Source organism: Macaca mulatta, chromosome 4 (genome assembly GCF_049350105.2).
Source record: "Macaca mulatta isolate MMU2019108-1 chromosome 4, T2T-MMU8v2.0, whole genome shotgun sequence".
Classification (NCBI taxonomy): Eukaryota; Metazoa; Chordata; class Mammalia; order Primates; family Cercopithecidae; genus Macaca; species Macaca mulatta.
Window position 1 is genome coordinate 139,579,093 of NC_133409.1, and position 21,564 is coordinate 139,600,656.

The 21,564-nt window shown below is 43.3% G+C and overlaps 1 long non-coding RNA gene across 1 annotated transcript; it reads right to left on the minus strand.

Moving 5' to 3' along the window:
• Nucleotides 1-164: 164 nt before the first annotated feature.
• On the minus strand, nucleotides 165-17,223 carry LOC144340352 (uncharacterized). Its single transcript, XR_013416392.1, has 2 exons — nucleotides 16,385-17,223; nucleotides 165-484 (listed from the first exon to the last, which is right to left on the minus strand). It is a non-coding gene; the product is annotated as an uncharacterized LOC144340352 (long non-coding RNA).
• Between the last annotated feature and the right edge of the window lie 4,341 nt (nucleotides 17,224-21,564).

The window sequence follows — 21,564 nt, forward strand, 5'->3', positions numbered from 1 at the left end:
TCCATCGAACCCTCATCTTTTATACAAGTAATGGAGGTAAACATTACCCAGCTTTTTGAAGATTTAAAACATGTTTAAAAATTTTTTTCAAACACTTTAGTAATGACCACTTACAAACTTTATCACAAATCTTGCTGCAAAGGAAAAAGAGTCTATTAGGCCAATTCAAAGATTTACTCTTGATAAAGACATTTAATTTCTACAGATAATCAGACCAAGCTTGGTGGCTCATGCCTGTAATCCCAGCACTTTGGGAAGTCGAGGGGGGCAGATTGCTTGAGCCCAGGAGTTTGAGACCAGTTTGGACAACATAGCGAGACTCTCTTGATAAAAATCAAAAAATTAGCCGGGTGTGGTGGCACGCCTGTAGTTCCCAGCTACTCAGAAAGTTGAGGCAGGAGGATTGCTTGAGCCCAGGCAGTTGAGGCCATCGTGAGCTCTGATCGGCCCACTGCACTCCAGCCTGCGTGACACAGCTGAGACCCTGTATCAAAAAAGAAAAAAAAAAAAAAAAAGAGGTAAACTTTGTTAGACTAGCTATCAAAGAAAACCGTGTTTAGTTAAAGGTAATTAGACTCTTGACTGACAGCTGGGTAACTGGGCTTCTACGAAGTCTTCAATCTCTAGAGTTTGTCAGAAAATCGTTTACACCTTTTGTCAAGTGTGTTAATTTATTCCCAGAAGTAGGTTGTAAATTACATATGGGGGGAAAAGTTCTGAGCCAGACCAGGTTTAGGACATGTTTATGTTTATGTTGTTTTGGGATTTTTTTAAACCAATACTATGATATTAACCAGTTTTTTAAAAAAGGAAATAAGAAATTGTCTGTATCCCTGTAACCTCACAATACAATTAAGCCTTGTTATCACTTTTTAAAAGTAATATATATGTATAACATCAAATTCAAACTGAAAAGGAATCTTTTAAAAAAGGGAAATTGAAAACTTCCTATTCCTCTTACCCCAAATCCCTCTCCCCAAAGAAAATCATTTTTAACACTTTCTCATGATTCTGTCCAGAAAAAAGTATGCACATATCTGTACAGATATTTATAATGAGATATCTTGAAATATTCTTCTGTGTATTTTTTTTTCTTTTTTTGCCCAACTTCCTTACACTGATCCACTCAGGACAGAGTCAACCTGGAAGAAAACTGGGATTGTCCCAGCCTAGAAGCAAAAACAACATCTCTTGAGGTGTCCTGACATAGAATTTAAGTCATTAACATAGACAGTAAAGGCAATTTCTGTTCTTAACATAATTTGCTTCCTAAAATTGTTTCAGGTCGAGCATGGTGGCTCACACCTGTAATCCCAAAACTTTGGGAGGCCAAGATTGGAGGATAACTTGAGGCCAGGAGTTTGAGACCAGCCTGGGCAACATAGCAAGACCCCATCTCTACAAAAAAATTTAAAAATCAGCTGAGCATGGTGGCCCATGTCTGTAGTCCTAGCTACTTTGGGAGGCTGAGGCAGGGAGGATCACTTGAGGCTGAGAGCTCAAGCCTGTAGTGAGCTATGATTGTATCACTGAACTCTATCCTGGGTGAAAGAATGAGAGCCTGACTCAAAAAAAAAAAAAAAGATTGTTTCCTTTGTGTGTCATAATTATGAATTTGGAGATCATCTTCACTTAGCATTAGTAGCATTAGTGGTGGGACTCTCCATGTATTAATACTTTCAAAATACTTTTTCATTTGCTTCTGCAAGGCCAGACAACCTAGAAAACATCATATACTCAGGACCAGACACTCTAGGAGTATCCTATATCTAGGACCAATTTTACATCAGTTTCTAGGCTTAAGATTCCCTAATGGTATTAATTCAGTTGTGTGCCATTTCTCTGTCTATAATTTTTGTTTGTTTTTTCAAGACAGAGTCTCACTTTGTTGCCCAGGCTGGAGTACAATGGTGCGATCTTGACTCATGGCAACCTCTGCCTCCCAGATTCAAGTGATTCTCATACCTCAGCCTCCCAGGTAGCTGGGATTAGATGCGTTGGTGGTATAGTGGTGAGCATAGCTGCCTTCCAAATAGCTGGGATTATAGACATGCGCCATCACGCCTGGCTAATTTTTGTATTTATTTATTTATTTTTTTTTTTTTTGAGACGGAGTCTCGCTCTGTCGCCCAGGCTGGAGTGCAGTGGCCGGATCTCAGCTCACTGCAGCTCCGCCTCCCAGGTTTATGCCATTCACCTGCCTCAGCCTCCCGAGTAGCTGGGATTACAGGCGCCCGCCAACTCACCCGGCTAGTTTTTTGTATTTTTTAGTAGAGACGGGGTTTCACCGTGTTAGCCAGGATGGTCTCGATCTCCTGACCTTGTGATCCACCTGTCTCAGCCTCCCAAAGTGCTGGGATTACAGGCTTGAGTCACCGCGCCCGGCCGTATTTTTAATAGAGATGGGGTTTCACCATGTTGTTCAGGCTGGTCTTGAACTCCTGACCTCAGGTGTTCCACCCGCCTCAGCCTCCCAAAGTGCTGGGATTACAGGTGTGAACCATAGTGCCCGGCCTGTCTATAAATTTTTAAGGAGAGTTCTTTTTCCTACTCAGAGTCAAGGTAAAGAGCTTCTTTGTCATTTTGGTATGCCAGTTGGTGGGGTTTTTTTCTAGTCTACCCTTTCACTGATACTACATTGCTTTCAAAGCCCTGGCTTTATGTAGGGGATCTCAGTTTCAATTCCAATGTTTCTTTGACCCAGGGTCTTGTTTTCTGTTCCCATGGGGGCATTAAAAGCTAAGCCCCAACTTCCAGTTAAATGTGGCAGATTGAATACCTCATGACAGTAAAGGGAGAAACAAAGAAAAGAAGAGAGGATGACAGCACCAAAGTTTGGTGGAAAGCAAGTGGTTGAGAAGTAACTAAGAGAATGCTGAAACCTCGGCTAGCAGTAGAGACACTAAGAGTCAAGCTAATTAATATGCAGAACCCTGAAAGACTTAAACATTTGAGGCACCATGTAACTCTGAAAGTGGGTGAAGATAATGCCAAAAGCAAGCTTATTGTTTGAAAGTCTGTATAGCAAGAAGTTATATCTCATTTCCTACTCTGGAAGAAGACTGGAGCTTCATCCTCTCGAGTGACTACACTTGAGGGCCTTTTGACTGGGAGACACCAGACACAGCTGAGGACAGGGATACTGCACTGCATTCAAGAGAGGTAAATCAAAGTCTACATAGTGAACAGTGATAACCTAGCCTGTTTCCCCATTTGGCTCTGAAAACCTTAGTGGCCAGGCTTATACCTCCCAGGCAAGAGTTTGGGAGGGTCTTCTCCAGAGTGGTAGACTATCCCACCACCAAAAAATTGTAGAGGTCATGCTTGTAATCCCAGCACTTTGGGAGGCCGAGGCAGGTGGATCGCCTGAGGTCAGGAGTTCAAGACCAGCCTGGCCAACATGATGAAACCCCGTCTCTACTAAAAATACAAAAAAAGCTGGGCATGGTGGTAGGTACCTGTAATCCCAGTTACTTGGGAGGCTGAAGCGTGAGAGTCGCTTGAATCCAGGAGATGGAGGTTGCAGTGAGCCAAGATTGCACCACTACACTCCAGCCTAGGTAACAAGAGTGAAACTTTGTCTCAAAAAAAAAAAAAAAAAAAAAAAAAAAAAAAAAAAAATCTGTAGAGGATAAGACTCCAATAAAATAAAATGGTATAGTCAGTTCACCCCACCCATGCATGAAACTTCTAATCATATTTTTAGTAAGTCATTCTTAAATATGAATAGACAGGCAGTTGTGTACAGATATTTGAGCAAAGCCTGTGGAAGAGAGACTAAAACAAAAATGACAAAGGAAGAAGTCAGAAAGTTGGAAAGAACTTTTACAAATGTTATTGAAATCACTGGAGGAGATAAGCAAAGATTTTATATCCAAGAAAGAAGTATAGGAGTCTAGGGAAAAGGAGTTTTTTTGTTTGTTTGTTTGTTTTTAGACAAAGTTTTGCTCTGTCACCAAGGAATGTCACTCAAATTTTTTTTTTTTTTTTTTTTTGGGGGGGAGACAGTCTCATTCTGTCTCATTCTGTCATGCAAACTGGAGTGGGGTGGCATGATCTCAGCTTACTCCAACCTCCACTTCCCAGGTTCAACTGATTCTTCTGTCTCAGCCTCCTGAGTAGCTGGGATTACAGGGACCTGCCACCACACCCAACTAATTAACTAATTTTTTTTTTTCAATAGAGAGAGGGCTTCACCATATTGGCCAGGCTGGTCTGGAACTCCTGACCTCAAGTCATCCGCTCTCATTGGCCTCCCAAAGTGCTGGGATCACAGGTGTGAGCCACTGCTCTCGGCCATCATTCAGTATTATTTAAATCACCTGAAGCATTGGAAAGAGCCACTGAGCTCATCAATAAGGTTAAATACATTATGATGCAGGCCAGGAACCTGCATCATGTAATCTCAGCACTTTGGGAGGCCAAGGCGGGCAGATAGCCTGAGCTCAGGAGTTTGAGACCAGTCTGTTCAACATGGTGAAACCCTCCTCTACTAAAAATACAAAAATCAGCTGGGCGTGGTGGCAGGCACCTGAATCCCAGCTACTTGGGAGGCTGAGGCAGCAGAATTGCTTGAACCTGGGAGGTGGAGGTTGCAGTGAGTCAAGATCACGCCATTACACTCCAGCCTGGAGGACAAGAGCGAAACTCCGTCTCAAAAAAAAAAAAAAAAAAAAAAGAGGCATTATTGCGTTAAAACATCAATGTGAGTTTCTACTTTATTTATTCATTTAACAAGTATTTATGGAGTACTCAATACATTTCAGACATTGTTCTAGGAACATGGATACATATGTGAAAAAAGAGGATCCCTGCCTTCATGGAACTCACATTTTAGCTATTCAGGAAATATGGCAGCACCATTCTCAACACAAATACCTAGAAATATTGGGTGAAAATACAATAAACGTAACCTTAAATGAACATTTTAAAGGATGAGGCATCCAGTGCCATTCTGATTCTGCAGTCTTTGTGTTTCCTCCTGGAAGTTTATAGGATTCTTTCTTTGTTCCTGTTGCTCTAAAATTTCCCAATGACTTGCCATAACGTTATTTCTACTTAAAACCATTGTGCTGGCTATGAAAGGGCTCTTTCCATCTAGAAGCTTATGTCCAGTTCTTGGAAAGTTTTTTGAAATTATTCCTTGATAACTTCTTCCCATTTATTTTATTTGTTCTCTCTGGGACTCCTCTTATTCAGAGTTTTCACAATTTAAATTTCTAAGAGAACTTTTTTGTTCTTAAGTGTTCCTTTTGGCCAGGTGCAGTGGCTTACGCCTGTAATCCCAACACTTCAGGAGCCCAAGACAAGACGGTCACTTGAGCCTTACAGTTCGAGACAAGCCTGGGCAATGAAGTGAGACCCTGTCTCTACAAAATATAAAAAAATTAGTCAGTTGTGGTGGTGCACATATGTGGTCCCAGCTGCATGGGAGGCTGAGGAAGGAGGATCACTTGAGTCCAGGAGGTCGAGACTACAGTGAGCCAAGATCATGCCACTGCACTCCAGCCTGAATGACAGAGTGAGACTCTGTCTCAAAAAAAAAAAAAAAAATTGAATGAAATTCCTTGTTCATATAGCTTGGCAAAATCTTTTAAAGTATAGCCAAAGGATAAATTCTACAAGGAAATGTGCTAAGTCAAAAGGAATAATGTAAACGATAAAAGGGCAAAAGGTGCAGAGTGAGGCTCAGAGTCTACAGGACTATTAAAAAAGGCCTATTTGGGTACCACTTGTCACTCACAGGCATTCAGGGCCCCCTCTCTGCTTAAGGTTCTCTACTGTGGCCTCTCACTGGACCTAGTTATGACCTCAAACTTCAAATATTTACTCAACCTCCTATTTCTCCCCCTACAAAAGTAACCAATCTATATGCCATTTCCTCAGAGCCCAACCTAATGCCATATTTATTCATCCATCAATCAGCCAAGAAATTAATTGAACAAATATTTTTGCACTCCTGCTAAGTACCAATCACATTTTTGTTTTTGGGATATACATCAATAAACACAACAGGCAAAGCTACTCCTTTCACAGAGCTTGCACTTTAGTGGGAGAGACAAGCAATAAAAAAATAAGCTGGGCTGGGTGTGGTGGCTCATGCCTGTGATCCCAGCACTTTGGAAGGCCAAAGTAGGAGGACTGCTTGACCTCAGGAGTTCGAGACCAGCCTTGGCAACATAGCGAAACCTTGTCTCTACAAAAAATGCAAACATTGGCCAGGCGTGGTGGCACACACTTGTAGTCCCAGCTACTCGGGAGGCTGAGGTGGGGGGATTCCTTGAGCCCAGGAGGCAGAGGTTGCAGTGAGTCAGGATCATGCCACTGCACTACAACCTGGGCAACAAAGCAAGACCCTGTCTCAAAAATAAAAAAGTAAGCTAAAGAATATATTACATAATTTTGGCCGGGCGCGGTGGCTCAAGCCTGTAATCCCAGCACTTTGGGAGGCCGAGACGGGCGGATCACGAGGTCGGGAGATCGAGACCATCCTGGCTAACACGGTGAAACCCCGTCTCTACTAAAAAAATACAAAAAACTAGCCGGGCGAGGTGGCGGGCGCCTGTAGTCCCAGCTACTCGGGAGGCTGAGGCAGGAGAATGGCGGGAACCCGGGAGGCGGAGCTTGCAGTGAGCTGAGATCCGGCCACTGCACTCCAGCCTGGGAGACAGAGCGAGACTCCGTCTCAAAAAAAAAAAAAAAAAAAAAAAAAAAAAAAAAAAAAAGAATATATTACATAATTTTTTTGATATTGACAAGAGTTAAAAGGCAATAAATATATAAAAAGTGAAGGTGAAAATGGAGGTAAGGGCATTAGATAGGTTGGTCAGGGAGGTGTGTACGAGAAGTGGGGAGTTGAGCTGAGTACTGAGTGAGAAGAACCCGTCATGTGAAAATCTGAAATGAGAGCATTCCAGGCAAAAAGAAACAGCAATTGCAAAGGCCCTGAGAGTGAAAAGAACTTGACTTGAACCAAGAAGAATAAGATAGCTGCAGTTTTTAGCCAATACGTTTCAGATAAACTAACAGATGCTATGCTCACTAGTAATAGGCATAGGTATATTATTCCTATTCCTTACTAAAATTGTTTCAGATATGTGCCATTATTTTCAGTTAAAACTTCATGAAATAGGCTGGGCGTGGTGGCTCAGGCCTGTAATCCCAGCACTTTGTGAGGCCGAGGCAGGTTCATCACTTGAGGTCAGGAGTTCAAGACCAGCCTGATCAACATGGTGAAACCCTGTCTCTACTAAAAATACAGAAATTAGCCAGGCATGGTGGCGGGCACCTGTAATTCCACTACTCAGGAGGCTGAGGCGGGAGAATCACTTGAACTCAGGAGGCGGAGGTTGCAACGAGCCCAAGATCATGCCACTGCACTCCAGCCTAGGTGACACAGCAAGACTCTGTCTCAGAAACAAAAACAGAAACAAAAACAACAACAAAAAAAACTTAATGAAACTGAGACTCATAAAGGCAAGGTAACTTGGCCAAAGTCACTGTGGTAGATTGCAGTTTTATGGCCCTAATTAACGACATTCCTGTCTCCACTCCCTTTGCAATGTGACTCAGCCACTCTTTCTATCAAGAAGTGGGAACTGTTTTAACACCCCTTGAATCTGGGCTGGCCTTATGACTTGCTTTAGAGAACAGAATGTGATAGAAATGACAGTATACAGTTCTAAACCTAGATCCCTAAATATGGCCTTGGACGCTTCCACCCTTTCTAGGACTCCCCTGCTTTCTCCATGTGAACAAGTCCAGGTTAGCCCACTTGGGGATGAGAGATCATTTGGAAGAGAACAGGGGCACCTAGCTGACAGCCAGCCAACTCCCAGAAGCAGGGTCACTTAGTTGACCTGTGGGTAGCTTAAGGTGTTACCAGTGGAGGGTGTCCAGGTTCTTGGTGCTTTGAACAAAGAACTGGACAAAATGCACAAAGCAAGAATGAAGCAACAAAAACAGATTTATTGAGAAAAAACAAAAACAACAAAAAACAAAAAACCACACTCCACACTGTGGGAGCAAGCAGCTGAAGGGCCTGGTTACAGAATTTTCTGGGGTTTAAATACCCTTTGGAGGTTTTCCATTGGTTACTTGGCATACACGCTATGTAAATGCAACCAATCAGAGATTGAAGTGCAGTTGCCAAGTTACACCCTATGCAAATGTCTGATTGGTTGCAAAAAGTGACCAATCAGAGGCTGAAGTTACAAAGTTATACTTCAATGCAAACGAAGACTTGGCCCTTGACAAGCCTGATTGGTTGCAGGAGGAGACTAATCAGAGATACTTTCAGTTTTTCAGCTGCCAGGCAGAAAACGGGGCGTGGTAGCGGGGAGGAGAGGCTTGCAAAGGGAGTCATTTATTTTGTCGTTTATTTTGTTACTTGGGTGTGGAAACTTGGGGTTGACCCAGGCTGGAGTGCGGTGGTACGATCTCAGCTCACTGCAAACGAGGTTTTCCTTTAGATTTAGTTCTAGGAAGTCAGTGTGAATCGGCCTTAGGTTCTCTACCGCCAGACCCTATTCTGCCTCAGAGGCATGTGAGGGAAGGGAAACCAGGAGCACTGACCCAAATTGCTGACCTGCAGAATTGTAATCTAAATAAATGCTTGTTCTTTTAAGTCACTAAATTTTGAGGTGATTTTGTATGTAACAGCAGCTAATCAATTCAGTTGCATTGTTAGATCAGCAGCAGAACTGGCATTTGAAATCTGGTCTCACCAACTCCAAGGCTCATGTTCTTCCCAAGCCAGGCTGTTCCCCCTATAGGCCTATTTCTAGGCCAATTAATTATTTATTTCCTAATTAAAATAACCTAGCTCGTGTATATTAGGCCAAAACCCAGTCTCCCTTCTCCTGGACTGGTCCTAAACTAATTAGCTGGGCTTCCTTTCCTTTTCTTTTCCCTCCCCTCCCCTCCCCTCCCCTCCCCTCCCCTCCCTTCCTTCTCTTTCTCTCTCTCTCTCTCTTTTCCCATCTTGCTCTGTTGCCCAGGCTAGAGTGCTGTGGTGCAATCTTGGTTCACTGCAACTTCTGCCTCCTGGGTTCAAGCAATTCTTCTGCCTCCAGCCATCTGAGTAGCTAAGATTACAGACACTCGCCACTATACTTGGCTAATTTTTGTATTTTTCTTAGAGACAGGGTTTCATGATGTTGGCCAGGCTGGTCTGGAACTCCTGACCTCAAGCCATCCACTGCCTTGGCCTCCCGAAGTGTTGGGATTAGAGGTGTGAGCCACCAAGCCTGGCCAGGTTTTCTTAAAGGCCATGGGTAAAAGATTGAGAACTTTCTGTCCTGGAATTGTTTCAAAACACTGGACAGAGGTCTTTCTCTTAGGAGGGTCACATCAAGATAGTTGTATCCCCATGGTTAAACTCCATAGACATACTCTGCTTTTCTTGGGGACAAGGTTACCCACCTCCGTCTTTTATAGGGACATTGGCTTTGGTGACAGCCAATTGCAACTTTTTTCTTCTCACTGGGGGGCATTGAAAGTGGTTTTCCTCTAGTCTCTAGTAGGAATAGTATAAAGCAGCTGGTATACAAAGAGCTCTCAGGCAATAAAAAAGTAAACAAATACTTTATATAAATAAGTATAAACTAAAAAGGTTCTGAAGAACATTTTTTGTTTTCTGTGCCTGTTGTCGTTGATATAAATTATCTCCTGGGAATGAAATTTGAATTCTCTGTCAATTGTCTAAATCTCCCATTGTATCGAGACACATCCAGTTGTCTATAAATTTTATCTTGGGCCGGGCGTGTGGCTCAGGCCTGTAATCCCAGCACTCTGGGAGGCCAAGGCCGGAGGATTTCTTGAGCCCCGGAGTTCGAGACCAGCCTGGGCAATATAGTGAGGCCTTGTCTCTACAGAAACCTTAAAAAATTAGCCGAGCATTGTGGTGCACACCTGTGGTCCCAGCTACTCCGGAGGCTTAGGTGGGAGGATCTCTTGAGCTTGGGAGGCGGATGTTGCAAGAGCTGAGATTGCTCCACTGCACTCCAGTCTGAGTGACAAAGCGAGACCCTGTCTTTGTCACTCTTTTTAAAATAAGATTAAAAAAACAAAATTTTAAAAATCTTTCTTTCTCTTCTTTTCTTTTCTTTTTTCTTTTCTTTTCTTTGACAGAGTCTTGCTCTGTCACCCAGGCTGTAGTGCAGTGGTGCAATCTCAGCTTACTGCAACCTCTGCCTCCTGGGTTCAAGCAATTCTTGTGCCCCAGCCTCCCCAGTAGCTGGGATTACAGGTGTGAGCCACTATGCCTGGCTTTTTTTTTTTTTTTCCCCAATCTTGTAGAGATCTCTCCTGGAGTTTTCTGACCTACTCCAAAATGGATTGGTTACCCTGTTGACCTAGTTCCAGAGGTAGATTTCCCATAAAACCAGTAAAGGTTAAGCTTCGGGGCCCTCACTGGCCTCAGCAATGAATTCACATGGTCATAAGTTTCATAAAATTTGCAAAGTAAGATATTTTAACTGTGATTGGCTAAACTGCTGTCTCTTTCCTATCCAGCTTTTCCTCAGTCACATTTCTTCTCACATTGCTGTTTTGGGATCAGACCAATGGGAAATAAATTGGAGATCTATTAGCATGGGTTTAGTTAGATTATTTACGTAGTTCACAGTCACAGCTACATAAAGTTGGGTTATTGTCAGCCATTCCAGTAGGAATTGCCTCCAGAAATATTCCCACCTCTTACTGTCGTAATTCACCCTGGGTGCAAGAGTGAATATGCACTATAAAGGTGCGCCTGTAGTCCCAGCTGCTTGGGAGGCTAAGGTGGGAGGATGGCTTGAGCCCAGCTGAGATTGTGCCACTGCACTTCAGCCTGGGCGATATAGCCAGACCCTGTCTCAACAACAACAACAACAACAAAAATTTTGCTATACTTATTTAATTAATTTATTTATTGAGACAGGGTCTGGCTGTGTTGCCCAGGTGGGAGTGCAATGGCACCATTTCGGCTCACTGCAACCTCCACCTCCTGGGCTCAAGCCATCCTCCTACCTCAGCCTCCCAAGTAGCAGGGACTACAAGTGCATGCCAGCACATCTGGCTAATTTTTGTATTTTTAGTAGAGATGGGGTCTCACCATGTTGACCAGGCTAGTCTCAAACTCCTGAGCTCAAGTGATCCACCTGCCTTGGCCTTACAGGTGTGAGCCACCATGCCCCGCCAGCAAAACGTTAAGTGTAGAATTTAGGTGACAGGTATATGGTGTTCACTGTGAAGTTTTTTCTTTTTTTCTTTTTTTGAGACGGAGTCTCGCTCTGTGGCCCAGGCTGGAGTGCAGTGGCCGGATCTCAGCTCACTGCAAGCTCCGCCTCCCGGGTTTATGCCATTCTCTTGCCTCAGCTTCCCGAGTAGCTGGGACTACAGGCACCCGCCACCTCGCCTGGCTAGCTTTTTGTATTTTTTAGTAGAGACAGGGTTTCACCGGATTAGCCAGGATGGTCTCGATCTCCTGAGCTCGTGATCCGCCCGTCTCGGCCTCCCAAAGTGCTGGGATTACAGGTTTGAGCCACCGCACCCAGCCTGTAAAGTTCTTTTAACTTTCCTATAGGTTTGAAGGTTTTCATGAAACACTGTTGGAGGAAAAGTATATAGCTGAAAAATAAAGGAAAAAAGTATTATAGACAGGGATCAAGCACTTAATTCATTTAAAAATTCTATCTTTCCACTGGCCGTGGTGGCTCACGCCTGTAATCCCAGAACTTTGGGAGGCCAAATGAGTTCAAGACCAGCCCTGCCAACATGGAGAAACCCCGTCTCTACTAAAAATACAAAAAATTAGCTGGGCGTGTAATCCAGCTACTCAGGAGGCTGAGCTAGGAGAATTGCTTGAACCCAGGAGGCAGAGGTTGCAGTGAGCCGAGATCACACCATTGCACTCTAACCTGGGCAACAAGAGCAAAACTCCATCTCAAAATAAATAAATAAATAAATAAATAAATAAATAAATAAATAAATTCTATCTTTCTAGATTTTGTGATGTCTGTGGTATTTTTGTTAGCTTTTAAAATTTTGTAATTTGTTGTGATTTCTTTTTTCATTGTAAATAAATATACATTTTCATACCTAATTTTGTATTTGCAATTTTGCATTTTACTTTTAAGAAGAGGACCCTCAAATTGTATAAGCTTCAGGCCCCACAAGACCTGGATCCACTCCTGTCTGGTACACAGCTGACATTCTCAAAGCTCTTTTCACTTTTACTTCGGAATTTCCAGTCTCCATATCCTTAAGATGCCCTTCATTCCTCCTGTGTTGAAGCTTTCATTTACTGGATCCTCTGTCTCCTTAGCTTCTTCATTCTTGAATTCATCGTCATTTTGGTGGGTCATATATTCCAATAGCTTCCCAAGAAAGGTTGCATAAGAAGTTCATTTTTGAATTTATTGTAATCATGCAATGATTTTTATTCTGTTCTCCCACTTGATTGATAGTTTGCCTGAGTATAGAATTCTAGGTTGAAAATAATTTTCCTCCAGAATTTCAAAGGCATTTCCCAATTGTCTTCTAGCTTCCAGTATTGCTACTGAGAAATCTAAAGACATTCTGATTTCTGATCTTTTATGTATGATCTATTTTTCTGTCTCTGGAAATGTAAAGGATCTTTTTATCCATAGAATTCTGAAATTTCGTGATAATGTGACTTGACGTGAGTTAATTTCCATATTGGTTATGGGTACTAAGTGAGCCCTTTCAATCTGAAAACCTGTGTTTCTAAGATTAGGGAAATTATTTTATTTTATTTTATTTTATTTTATTTCTTTTTTTTTTTTTTTTTTTTTTTTTGAGACGGAGTCTCGCTCTGTCCCCGGGCTGGAGTGCAGTGGCCGGATCTCAGCTCACTGCAAGCTCCGCCTCCCGGGTTTACGCCATTCTCTTGCCTCAGCCTCCCGAGTAGCTGGGACTACAGGCGCCCGCCACGTCGCCCGGCTAGCTTTTTGTATTCTAGTAGAGACGGGGTTTCACCCTGTTAGCCAGGATGGTCTTGATCTCCTGACCTAGTGATCCGCCCGTCTCGGCCTCCCAAAGTGCTGGGATTACAGGCTTGAGCCACCGCGCCCGGCCTATTTCATTTTTTGAGACAGAGTCTCGCTCTGTCGCCCAGGCTAGAGTGCAGTGGCGTGATCTCGGCTCACTGCAAGCTCCGCCTCTCGGGTTCACACCATTCTCCGGCCTCAGCCTCCCCAGTAGCTGGGACTACAGGTGCCTGCCACCACACTCGGCTAATTTTTTTGTATTTTTAGTGGAGACGGGGTTTCACTGTGTTAACCAGGATGGTCTCGATCTCCTGACCTCATGATCCACCCGCCTCAGCCTCCCAAAGTGCTGGGATTACAGGTGTGAGCCACCATGCCCGACCAGGTTAGGGAAATTTTAAAGAATTTATTTAAAAAAGAATGTTCTCTGTTTTTCTCTTTTCTCTCTTCCTGGAACTCCCAGGCTAGTCTTCTCTTTTCCTTATCTTTTCTCTTCTATTTCTACCTCTTGGTCTCTTTTTTTTTCTGGGAGATATCCTGGACTCTATTGTCAATCCTTTTAATGAGTTTTTCACCTTTTGTTTCCATTCTTAATTTCCAAGGACTCAGTTTTTTTCTTGACTATTTTCTGAAACAACATATTTTTCTTTTTTCTTTCTTTTTTTTTTTTTTGAGACGGAGTCTTGCTCTGTCGCCCAGGCTGGAGTGCAGTGGCCGGATCTCAGCTCACTGCAAGCTCTGCCTCCCGGATTTACGCCATTCTCCTGCCTCAGCCTCCCAAGTAGCTGGGACTACAGGTGCCCGCCACCTCGTCCGGCTAGTTTTTTGTATTTTTTTAGTAGAGACGGGGTTTCACCGTGTTCGCCAGGATGGTCTCGATCTCCTGACCTCGTGATCCGCCCATCTCGGCCTCCGAAAGTGCTGGGATTACAGGCTTGAGCCACCGCGCCCGGCCAGAAACAACATATTTTTCTTATTTTGAGGTTTCAGTATCTTATCTGAGGATTTCAAATATAGGTGTGGAGATTTTTTTGTGTTGTTGTTGTTGTTGAAGTTTTCTTCCCTCCTGTGAAGTTTCTGTTTTATCCAGATTTCTTTTTTTCTGTTAGTTTTGGTCTCTGTCTTTCACATCAGAGACTACAATCTGTTGTTGTTGGTTCACTTTTAAGAATGAGAGACCAACAACCTGATGAAATGCTCTGAAATAATGAGTAGAGCTTATCAATTATGAAATGTTCTGTGGGGTGATCTGTCTGGGATGTTTCATCAGGAAATCTATAGTGCCAATATCTTTTGGTCTTTCCTCTTAGTCTAGTCAGATTTCTCAGAGAAGATACTTGGTCTTTTGCCTGGATGGTAAAATTGTCCTATATTTTCTCACCGTTAGAAAAGTAATCCAATATGGCACCCACTGTCAGAATCTGCAGGAACAGAATTCCTAGGCTCCCAAATTGAGTCAGTTAAACAAACTTACTGTAGACAAGTGATAAATGTGTTCATTTTTTAAAAACTACCGAAGGGCAGTCATGTACTTAAAAACTGATACCCAGTCAAATTTTTTTTTTTTTTTTTTTTGGAGACAGAGTCTTGCACTGTCGCCCAGGCTGGAGTGCAGTGGTGCAATCGCGGCTCACTACAAGCTCCGCCTCCCAGGTTCATGCCATTCTCCTGCCTCAGCCTCCCGAGTAGCCGGGCCTACAGGCGCCCGCCACCACACCTGGCTAATTTTTTGTATTATTTTTAGTACAGACTGGGTTTTACCGTGTTAACCAGGATGGTCTTGATCTCCTGACCTCGTGATTCACCTGCCTCGGCCTCCCAAAGTGCTGGGATTACAGGCGTGAGCCACCAAGCCCGGCCCAGTCATTTAGGATTTTTACCCACCAATTTTTATTGGCATTTGTTTCCATCAATTGCTTTTACCAATGGCTAATAGTTGAACTCTTCCATAGTTGAGTTTACACCTATATGGTCTGCAAATACTATATGATTGAGTGTTAATTAGCATTAATTGAGTGTGGCTATTCTCTACACACATTCCAGTCTGCTCCTTTTGGGTTCAGTCTGTTCACAAGTGCTACATGAGGAGTCTCTTAGAGTTGTAGCTTGTGCTGCTCCCTATTGGAAGGAATAACCCCATGCTTATTGAGGGCTGATCTTTGACTAGGAGGTGCCATTACAAAAAAAACAGGATCAGGCTGGGCATGATGGCTCATGCCTGTAATCCCAGCACTTTGGGAAGCTGAGGCAGGTGGATCACTTGAGGTCAGGAGTTCAAGACCAGTCTGGCCAACATGGTGAAACCTCGTATCTACGGAAAATACACACACACACACGAATTAGATGTGCAGGGCGGAGCGTGCCTGTAATCCCAGCTACTAGGGAGGCCGAGGCAAGAGAATAGCTTGAACCGGGAGGTGGAGATTGCAGTGAGCTGAGATCATGCCACTGCACTCCAGCCTGGGTGACAGAGCAAGACTCCGTCTCAAAACAAAACAAACAAACAAACCACAAAAAAAACCCTGCTCTGATCTGGAAAAAAATAAATTCAATCAAAGATCTCTTAATTGATGGTAGTAAATTTGTGTTTATCGTCATATTCAGTACTTCCCCGGCCTCCCTCCTTTTCCCCTTTATGATTTGATTCCCAGATAGTTTGTTCATAATTTACCATTTAGTTAAAAAGAATTTTCATTTTTACTTTTCATCTTTCCGGTGAATTGTGAAATTATAAGTTTCTGTCCCAGTTTACTTAGTGAATTTTCATCAGATTGGTCACCATCATCACGTAGAACCAAAAAGGTAGAGGGAAATTTCATTTTAGACTCATATCTTTACTTGTTAGTTTAGACTCAAATGTTTACTTGTTAGTTGTCCCTTTTTCTCCCACTCTTTGTCCCAATCCTTCACTTGTATTTATCAAAGCAAAGTTCAAAATTCCTTATTTGTATTTATCATATCCCTTCATAGGTAGCATCACCAGATATACTTGGGGGTTTGTCAATTTATTGATGGGACTCTCAGCTGTCCCCGTTATTGTTACTCACTCTTTGGTCGGTCACCATAGAGTTGTATGTTGGAAGCAATTAGGAGAGTAAATGCCTTGTGATAGAACTGTAGGCTTCCTCATGCGTGTTCCTGAGTCAGTGAAAATCCTCCGCTACAACGTGAGGAGTCAATGCCTCCATCCTCCTTTACTTGGAGATGGGCAAGTTGGAAGGGCCATTTTATATTCAGATTATACACCCATTCTTGACAAATCAGATGCTAAGAAATCAGGAATGCTGTTTTTCTGTGCAGCTCCTTAATGGTAACTTTTACCGAATTCAGCACTAATTGTGACAACATAGTTTTGGCTCTGATGGACTGGGCAGCAGTGAAATATAACCTACCTTTAGGTCGGTGCCTCCAGGCACAGAAGAGGGTAGGGAAAGGCCAAGGCTTGCTCTTTACTCACAGGGCTGCTGTGAGTAGCACGTCTGGGTGGACTGCTAAATACCTTGGGTCCTCCTCGAGGCCAGGGCAGCAACCATTCCTCCACAATCTCTCTGTTCATGTGACCACTTGTCTGCCTCTCTCATCTTATCAGAACCTCTACAGCTTTGTTCCACGGGATTCTTCACTAGGGATCTGATGGCATCCACGTGAGGAACCAGGAGCTTAATTTTGTCAGCCAGTCAATGGAATCTACAGCTGGCAGCCAAGCCAGTGGCCTAAACATAAATCACTGCCTGGAAATTTGAATAAAGGAAAGTCCTCTTTGCCCTCTAGATCCCAGGTTCAAGTCATCGGTACTGCCTTTGGTTCTGGCCACTGGGAAGAAGCCCCTCATTCTCCTCTCCAAGTATCCCCCCCCAGGCAGGGTGTAAGGGGACCGCCACCGCTGGAGGTTTTAAAAGTGAGGGAGGCAAAGCCACCCACAAACCCGGCGGCAGCTCAGAGTCCACCGTGCTTCTCCGGCACTGATGCCGGGAGCCTGCAGGGGGCGCCCTTGCCCAGGTTGGCCTCCGCAGCACCGGAGGCGGGACCAACTTTTGTGGGGCTGAGCTTTCCGATCCCTGGAGTTCCTCTTCAGCAGTGGAGCTAGCTTTCGTTTGAACGTGACCGATTCCCGCTGTACAGCTTGGGACCCCGAAGTACTTGATGTCCCTTGTTGTCTTAGGTTCCACAAGCAGCTGGTAGCTGCCATTCAAAGGGAGCATCCTCAGGACTAGAAGCCACAGGCTAAACCTTTCCCCTCCCTCAGGAATTCCCAGAAGTCTCCAGTCACCAGCAGTTAAGGAGACACACTTCATATTATGATTTGTGATATGGATCCAGAGGAAGGGCGGCTGGCACTGTGGTCTGCAAGACTTCAGAGGCAGTGGCTGGTTTAGACCGCATGCAAATTCTGATGCCCTTCTAATAATCTAATACCCAGATGTGGATCCAAGATGCCCATTAATATCTATGCCTACTTTTTAGTGATAGGGGGCTTGAAAAACAAAAGCCTCTATCTAGTCCAGGATGAATTCCTCTAGCGGGTAGAGGCAGAGCCAAACTGCATCTAGGAGGGCGCCTGAATTTTCTCGTGATTGATGGCACATCCCTTTCAGTCAAAAAAAAATCAAGGGAAGACAGAGCTTCACCACAGTTGTTTCTGAATTACCCCTAATTAATTTGTCATCATTGTACTGAGGAACGTCAGTATCTGAATTAGGCCACCTATTAAAATCCTGCTTTATCAGATTATGGCACATTGCCGGAGAATGGATATTTCACTATGAGGGGAATTGCTGGCCTCACCAAATGAAGGCCAGCTAAAAGTAGGGTTGTCAGATTTAGTAAATACGAATAGAGGGCACCCAGTGAAATTCTGATTTTAGAGACATAACAATTTTTTATTTAAGTGTGTTCCAAGTATTGCATGGGATGTACTTATACTAAAAATCAATTTGTTCTTTTTCTGAAATTCAAATTTAAGTGGGCATCCTGTATTTTATCTGGCAACCCTAACCGTAAAAAGAGAATTCAAACAATTTAAAAGACCTTAGAACTTCAGTACCGTTGTACAGAGATAATCACCATTCAGAGTTTTGGGTATGTCTTTCCCTTTTTTGTTTTGTTTTTGAGATGGAGTTTCACTCTAGTTGCCCAGGCTGAAGTGCAATGGCGCGTTCTTGGCTCACTGCAACCTCTGCCTCCTGGGTTCAAGCGATTCTCCTACCTCACCCTCCCGAGTAACTGAGATTACAGTCATGCGCCACCACGCCCAGCTAATTTTATATTTTTAGTAGAGACACGGTTTCATCATGTTAGCCAGGCTGGTCTCAAACTCCTGACCTCAGGTGATCCACCCACCTCAGCCTTCCAAAGTTCTGGGATTGCAGGCGTGAGCCACTGCACCCGGCTTGGGTATGTCTTTCCATAAACTATTCATGAATATACACAAATATTTATGTATGTTCAAATCCTGGTTCCTCCAATTGCTAGCTGAGTGACCTTGGAAGAGTTACCTAACCTCTCTGGATCTTAGTTTCTTTACCTGTAAAAGGGGGATAATAGTAGTATCTGTCTCATAGAGTGTTAATGGGGGTTAAATGAGTCTGGCATTTAGAAGTCACTGAATGATTGTCTGTTATCAATAATTATTATCAATAATGATAACTAGACTGAGCGCGGTGGCTCAAGCCTGTAATCCCAGCACTTTGGGAAGACAAGGCAGACGGATCACTTGAGGTCAGGAGTTCAAGACTAGCTTGGCCAACATGGCGAAACCCCGTCTTGGAAGCTGAGGCATGAGAACCTCTTGAACCCGAGATGTGGAGGTTGCAGTGAGCCAAGATCGCACCACTGCACTCCAGCCTGGGTAACAGAGTGAGACTCTGCCTCAAAACAACAACAAACATACACACGCACACACACACACACACACAACATACACAAATAATATCACTAATATATATCATGGCTTAAAAATTTGAAAATGGAGGCATACTTTATGAATTGTTCTATACCTTGCTTTTTTCAAGTTTTATCTTGTTTATTCTTTTTCACAGATACATATGATTACTTTTTTAAAAATTTAGTTCCTATTGATCATTTAGGTTATTTTTAACACTTTTTTGCATGTACTGCTGTGTAAGTACCGTGTGTGCTAACCAATTGCACCACTGGAGCTCCCATTTTCAACACATTTCTATCTGAATATTGCTGCAGTGAACACGCTTGTGGTGAAATGACTGTATGAAAGTGCTTCCTCTGTGTAGTCTGGACAATGAGCCAGCCAGGACTCAGAGCTCCCCCTCCCTCACTTTTTTCCAGTACCCAGGGCTGCAGTTTATCACTGTCAGCAGAGCCAGCACCTCCCTCACCCAGGTGCTGGCAACTGGCATCTCCAGACAACAAGGCAAACAGTGGCAAAGGGCTGAGGCTAGGATGTTTAGGTGCAAAATTTTAGAGGACACCAAAATCTCAGTAATCAAGATAAGTAATATTTTAATGCACTATTAAAAAAATTGATATTAACACAAAATTAATGATGGACAAATAGCAAGCTTTTAAAGATAGGATTAACAACTGTGCCATACAGAGTCATATTGGATTTTACATTCATTTGTATTTTTAAAAAAATATTTCATTGAATTGGGCATGGTGGCTCACACCTGTAATCCCAGCACTTTGGGAGGCTGAGGTGGGAGGATCGCTTGAGGCCAGGAGTTTGAGACAAGCCTGGGCAACAAAGCAAGACACAGTTTCTACAAAAAATTAAAAATTAACCAGGCATAATGGCATGCACCTGTAGTCCCAGCTACTTGAGAGGCTGAGGCAGAAGGATCCCTTCAGTCCAGGAGTTTGAGGTTACAGTGAGCTGATAGTGCCACTGCACTCCAACCTGGATGACAGAGTAAGACCTTGTCTCAAAAACAAACAACCCCCCACTCAAATCCTATTTCATTGAAATATAACATCTTGATTACTGAGGTTTTTAGTGCCACCTTACATTTTGCACTAGGGGAGACTGCCTCATTTGCCTTTTTATAAGTCCAGGCTCTGGCTGGTACCATATCTGGATGGCAGGCACAATGTTCAAGTTTGAACACCATTGATAAAGTGGTTCTAGCCGGGCATGGTGGCTCACGCCTATAATCCCAGCACTTTGGGAGGACAAGGCAGGCAGATTGCCTGAGGCCAGGAGTTCCAGACCAGTCTGGCCAACATGGTAAAATCCCATCCTACTAAAAATACAAAAATTAGCCCATTGTGGTGGTGTGCACCTATAATCCCAGCTACTCGGGAGGCTGAGGCACGAGAATTGGTTGAACCTGGGAGGCGGAGGTTGCAGTGAGCCAAGATCATGCCATTGCACTCCAGCCTGGGCCACAGAGCAAGACTCTGTCTCAAAATAAATAAATAAATAAAATTAAATAAATAAGTAAATAAATAAAGTGGTTCTGGTGCTTGCCTTGAAAGAAGGGAGCCCTTCAAAGAATGGGGTTCCTCCCATGAAACACAGCCCCATATTGCATATACAGTAAGCTACTTGATTCCAGCATACCTGTCCAGTGGTTAATAGGCTGAAGGGAGTCATAGGCCTTCTCCTGTTGACCGTGATCTTTCTCCATTAAAGCCTATTCTTAAATCCACACCACGTGTGTAATAGGGTTCAGGAATTTATTCCTGGGAGTCAATCCTGAAGGGATCTCTCTAACACGACAAACCTTGTATATATGCTTTCGTGAACATACAAATATATATCTGTCGCATAAGTTTCAATAAGTGAAATTCCTGGTCCAAATGATATGTGCATTACAAGTTTGGATAAATATAGCCAATTCCCTCTCCTAAGATAATATATCCGTTTACACTCCCACTAAAAGTATGTGCGTATGACTGTTTCTCTATATTCTTGACAATATTGAAAATTGTGGCACTTTTTAATCTTTGCTCATCTTACAGATGAAATAGTATTTCATTTTTGTTTAATTATTATTTCTTAATTATGAGCAAGGTTAAGCAACTTTTATCTTCCTGTACATTTATAAAGCAATAAATAGCATGCTCTTCTATGAGTAAATTCCCTAGTCTCATTTTTCAAAGTCAGCTGTTGGTCTTTTTCTTACCGATTTGCTAATGCTCTTTAGATACGTTTTTAAAAAATAACTCTCTGGCTATTATATATGTGGTGGATATTATCCCTGATTTGTTTATCTTTTGACTTTTTAATGATTTTTTCCCCTGAAGAAATGCTTTACTTTTTTGTTGTTGTTGTTGAGACGGAGTCTCGCTCTGTCGCCCAGGCTGGAGTGCAGTGGCCGGATCTCAGCTCACTGCAAGCTCCGCCTCCCGGGTTTACTCCATTCTCCTGCCTCAGTCTCCCAAGTAGCTGGGACTACAGGCTCGCCCGGCTAGTTTTTTGTATTTTTTTTTAGTAGAGACGGGGTTTCACTGTGTTAGCCAGGATGGTCTCGATCTCCTGACCTCGTGATCCGCCCATCTTGGCCTCCCAAAGTGCTGGGATTACAGGCTTGAGCCACCGCGCCCGGCCTATGCTTTACATTTTTACATTGTCAAAGTTATCAATATTTTCCTT